The sequence below is a fragment of the Rutidosis leptorrhynchoides genome, chromosome 7, assembly GCF_046630445.1.
Source record: "Rutidosis leptorrhynchoides isolate AG116_Rl617_1_P2 chromosome 7, CSIRO_AGI_Rlap_v1, whole genome shotgun sequence".
Classification (NCBI taxonomy): Eukaryota; Viridiplantae; Streptophyta; class Magnoliopsida; order Asterales; family Asteraceae; genus Rutidosis; species Rutidosis leptorrhynchoides.
The window spans coordinates 362,208,798-362,215,010 of record NC_092339.1 but is presented as its reverse complement, the minus strand read 5'-3'; positions in this window follow the sequence as shown (position 1 = coordinate 362,215,010).

The following is a 6,213-nucleotide window of genomic DNA, read 5'->3' as shown; positions in this document are numbered from 1 at the left end:
AAGTATGTATCTCATTAGGTATTTTAATAATGAGTTATATACATAAAAATGAGACTATTAATTTAAGAAACTCGAAAACGATATATATAACGATTATCGTTATAACAACGTCTTACTAGGTACATATGAATCATATTAAGATATTGATACACTTGGTTAATTATGTTAAATGATAAGTAAATATATTATTAAGTGTATTAACAATGAAATACATATGTAAAAATAAGACTACTAACTTAATGATTTCGAAACGAGACATATATGTAACGATTATCGTTGTAACGACATTTAACTGTATATACATCATACTAAGATATATTATATATCATAATATCATGATAATATAATAATTTAACATCTCATTTGTTATAATAAACAATGGGTTAACAACATTCAACAAGATCGTTAACCTAAAGGTTTCAAAACAACATTTACATGTAACGACTAACGATGACTTAACGACTCAGTTAAAATGTATATACATGTAGTGTTTTAATATGTATTTATACACTTTTGAAAGACTTCAATACACTTATCAAAATACTTCTACTTAACAAAAATGCTTACAATTACATCCTCGTTCAGTTTCATCAACAATTCTACTCGTATGCACCCGTATTCGTACTCGTACAATACACAGCTTTTAGATGTATGTACTATTGGTATATACACTCCAATGATCAGCTCTTAGCAGCCCATGTGAGTCACCTAACACATGTGGGAACCATCATTTGGCAACTAGCATGAAATATCTCATAAAATTACAAAAATATGAGTAATCATTCATGACTTATTTACATGAAAACAAAATTACATATCCTTTATATCTAATCCATACACCAATGACCAAAAACACCTACAAACACTTTCATTCTTCAATTTTCTTCTTCTAATTGATCTCTCTCAAGTTCTATCTTCAAGTTCTAAGTGTTCTTCATATATTTTACAAGTTCTAGTTACATAAAATCAAGAATACTTTCAAGTTTGCTAGCTCACTTCCAATCTTGTAAGGTGATCATCCAACCTCAAGAAATCTTTGTTTCTTACAGTAGGTTATCATTCTAATACAAGGTAATAATCATATTCAAACTTTGGTTCAATTTCTATAACTATAACAATCTTATTTCAAGTGATGATCTTACTTGAACTTGTTTTCGTGTCATGATTCTGCTTCAAGAACTTCGAGCCATCCAAGGATCCGTTGAAGCTAGATCCATTTTTCTCTTTTCCAGTAGGTTTATCCAAGTAACTTAAGGTAGTAATGATGTTCATAACATCATTCGATTCATACATATAAAGCTATCTTATTCGAAGGTTTAAACTTGTAATCACTAGAACATAGTTTAGTTAATTCTAAACTTGTTCGCAAACAAAAGTTAATCCTTCTAACTTGACTTTTAAAATCAACTAAACACATGTTCTATATCTATATGATATGCTAACTTAATAATTTAAAACCTGGAAACACGAAAAACACCGTAAAACCGGATTTACGCCGTCGTAGTAACACCGCGGGCTGTTTTGGGTTAGTTAATTAAAAACAATGATAAAATTTGATTTAAAAGTTGTTATTCTGAGAAAATGATTTTTATTATGAACATGAAACTATATCCAAAAATTATGGTTAAACTCAAAGTGGAAGTATGTTTTCTAAAATGGTCATCTAGAAGTCGTTCTTTCGACTGAAATGACTACCTTTACAAAAACGACTTGTAACTTATTTTTCCGACTATAAACCTATACTTTTTCTATTTAGATTCATAAAATAGAGTTCAATATGAAACCATAGCAATTTGATTCACTCAAAACAGATTTAAAATGAAGAAGTTATGGGTAAAACAAGATTGGATAATTTTTCTCATTTTAGCTACGTGGAAATTGGTAACAAATCTATTCCAACCATAACTTAATCAACTTGTATTGTATATTATGTAATCTTGAGATACCATAGACACGTATACAATGTTTCGACCTATCATGTCGACACATCTATATATATTTCGGAACAACCATAGACACTCTATATGTGAATGTTGGAGTTAGCTATACAGGGTTGACGTTGATTCCAAAATATATATAGTTTGAGTTGTGATCAATACTGAGATACGTATACACTTGGTCGTGGATTGATTCAAGATAATATTTATCGATTTATTTCTGTACATCTAATTGTGGACAACTAGTTGTAGGTTACTAACGAGGACAGCTGACTTAATAAACTTAAAACATCAAAATATATTAAAAGTGTTGTAAATATATTTTGAACATACTTTGATATATATGTATATATTGTTATAGGTTCGTGAATCAACCAGTGGCCAAGTCTTACTTCCCGACGAAGTAAAAATCTGTGAAAGTGAGTTATAGTCCCACTTTTAAAATCTAATATTTTTGGGATGAGAATACATGCAGGTTTTATAAATGATTTACAAAATAGACACAAGTACGTGAAACTACATTCTATGGTTGAATTATCGAAATCGAATATGCCCCTTTTTATTAAGTCTGGTAATCTAAGAATTAGGGAACAGACACCCTAATTGACGCGAATCCTAAAGATAGATCTATTGGGCCTAACAAACCCCATCCAAAGTACCGGATGCTTTAGTACTTCGAAATTTATATCATATCCGAAGGGTGTCCCGGAATGATGGGGATATTCTTATATATGCATCTTGTTAATGTCGGTTACCAGGTGTTCACCATATGAATGATTTTTATCTCTATGTATGGGATGTGTATTGAAATATGAAATCTTGTGGTCTATTATTATGATTTGATATATATAGGTTAAACCTATAACTCACCAACATTTTTGTTGACGTTTTAAGCATGTTTATTCTCAGGTGATTATTAAGAGCTTCCGCTATCGCATACTTAAATAAGGACGAGATTTGGAGTCCATGCTTGTATGATATTGTGTAAAAACTGCATTCAAGAAACTTATTTTGTTGTAACATATTTGTATTGTAAACCATTATGTAATGGTCGTGTGTAAACAGGATATTTTAGATTATCATTATTTGATAATCTACTTAAAGCTTTTTAAACCTTTATTGATGAAATAAAGGTTATGGTTTGTTTTAAAATGAATGCAGTCTTTGAAAAACGTCTCATATAGAGGTCAAAACCTCGCAACGAAATCAATTAATATGGAACGTTTTTAATCAATAAGAACGGGACATTTCAAGAAAATGGTGTTTCGAACTGGTTCGCAGGTAAGTGCTTCAGGTTCTTCGCCAAGAGGTGAATTCGGTTGGTGGAAGGGATCGCCTTCTTCGCGTCTCCATTAATTAAGTTGATTACGAACTCATCAGATGAATTGGGGATGGCTGATTGGTTGATTCATTCTGGTGACACTGCTTCCGGAGCTTAGGTGAAACTCCATATCGGAATCTAAGGGACTTGAACTAGTGGTGAGTTCCATTTCGTACGATCGAATAAAGGATTTTTCGATATAAAAATGATTTTCGGCTATCGGATGGTATTCTAATTACATAGAATATCTATATATATAGAACAAAAGATTTTGTAGATTACGGAGGAATGTACGGAATATGCCAGGCAAAGTTACAGTAACAGATACGCTAAGATATGAATTAGCAGATACGCTAAGATATGAATTTTGTCTATACACTATTCATGCAATTAATGCAGTAAGATGTGTCTAGACTAAGAATGATAAGCAAGTGATTCCCTAAGAATGATAAGCAGGTAATTTTCGACAAGGAATGATAAGCAAAAATTTTGACTTGCAGATACGGTCGAAGTCCAGACCCACTAATGCATCTAAACAACTATCAGTCAGACACACTAATGCAAGACCTGGTTCGCTAAGACCACCGCTCTGATACCACCTGTAAAGACCCGTCCTAAAGCATCTGGATGAATACATTACATTTGGTTACATCGCGAGGTATTTAACCTCTATATGATACATTTTACAAACATTGCATTCGTTTTTAAAAGACAAACTTTCATTACATCGAAAGTTGACAGGCATGCATACCATTTCATAATATATTAAACTATCAATGACTTAATAATATTCTTGATGAACTCAACGAATCGAATGCAACGTCTTTTGAAATATGTCATGAATGACTCCAACTGATATCTCTAAAATGAGCAAATGCACAGCGGAAGATTTCTTTCATACCTGAGAATAAACATGCTTTTAAGTGTCAACCAAAAGGTTGGTGAGTTCATTAGTTTATCATAAACAATTATTTTTATAATTTTAATAGACCACAAGATTTCATTTTTCATAAACATCATTCTCATATTAGGCATTTCGCAAACTGCATAGAGATAAAAATCATTCATATGGTGAACACCTGGTAATCGACCTTAACAAGATGCATATAGAATATCCCCATCATTCCGGGACAACTTCGGACATGATAATTTCGAAGTACTAAAGCATCCGCGACATGGATGGGGCTTGTTGAGCCCGATAGATCTGTCTTTAGGATTCGCGTCAATTAGGGTGTCTGTTCCCTAATTCTTAGATTACCAGACTAAAAAGGGGCATATTCGATTTCGATAATTCAACCATAGAATGTAATTTTCGAGTACTTGTGTCTATTTCGTCAAACATTTATAAAAGCGGTGCATGTATTCTCAGTCCCAAATATATATATTGCAAAAGCATTTAAAAAGGGAGTAATGAAACTCACAATACGATATTTTGTAGTAAAAATATGCATACGACGGAACTGAACAATGCAGGGTTGGCCTCGGATTCACGATCCTATATCATTTATATATATATATTAACACATATAATGGTAATCGAACAAATTTATATATTATTATTAGTGATATAATTATTTTATGCTTCATTAATTCATTTAATAATATTAAAAATAATTTCTTATTAAGGTAGTTTAATAATTTATTTATAAAATCAGAACTTTACATTAAGGTCTTTATGAGAAAAATATATAGTTTAATTAATAATATTTTATTGATAGAATATAGTAATATGTAATATTAATATAATTGTAATGTATTTTTATATATAAAAAAATATCTATTTGTAATAATACTGATAGGAATAATAATAATAATGATAGTAATAATAGTAATGATAATAATAATAATATAAATGTTAGTTTTAAAAAAAATGATAATTTTAATAAAGATAATAACTTTACTAAAGATGTTAAGTTTTAATAAAAATTATAGTTTTAATAAAAATGATAACTTTGATAATTGTAGTTATAATGATACTTTTAATAGAAATACTAATAATACTAATTCTAATAATAATAATAAAAATGATAATTTTTGTAAAAGTGATAATAATGATAATAATTCTTAATAATAACAATACTTATTAATGATAATCATATTACTAATAGTAATGGTATTATCGATAATAATACTTTTGTTAATGATAATAATAATAATAATAATAATTATAATTATAAATATGATAGTAATCCTAATATTAATGATAATAATAATCATGTTATTAATATTAGGGATAATAACAATTAACATAATAATAACAACAATAATTATAACAATAATAACAATAACAGTGGTAGTGGTGGCGGCGACGGCGGCCCTTAAAAAAATGCTCAAGTCCGGGTTTGAACTCGCAACGTCCCGCTAACCCGTATGCCGTTATCTAGTTTACATCTTCATTGTTGTTGCTACTCATTGTAATCGAAACGAAAACTATACAACAATTACAGCAGGTACAATGATGGTTAAACGGTGGAGGTTATGATTGTTTGGTTTGGTCAACACTTCAAACAGAAAAGAGCATCGACTTGTTAACTATGGTGGTGATGTGGTGGTGGATTGAAGATGGACTATGGTGATTGGTGATGGTTAGTGGTGGTAGCAAAGATAACGAGCAACAACTGCAGTAGAAAGGGTTTTGCAGGCCTGTTGGGTCGTATGTTTTTGTTACAGACCCAACATCATTTAATTGTTTATGTTTATGGTTTAACCCATTTCATGAGTCCAAGATTATAAGTCCAATTAATATTAATCGGTCCAAACCTAAACAGGAGGGTTCGTGTAATTTGGGTGTCCAAGCGACACAGAAAGATCTACATCATCATTGTTGATTCCATGTTATCATAAGATTTTAAAAAAAGAAAAAAATATAAAGAGATAAATAACTGAATGTCACTTTAAGTGACCCATTTGGTCGACCATAAACTTTTAAAGTGTCCCACATACACTTGTCTTCGT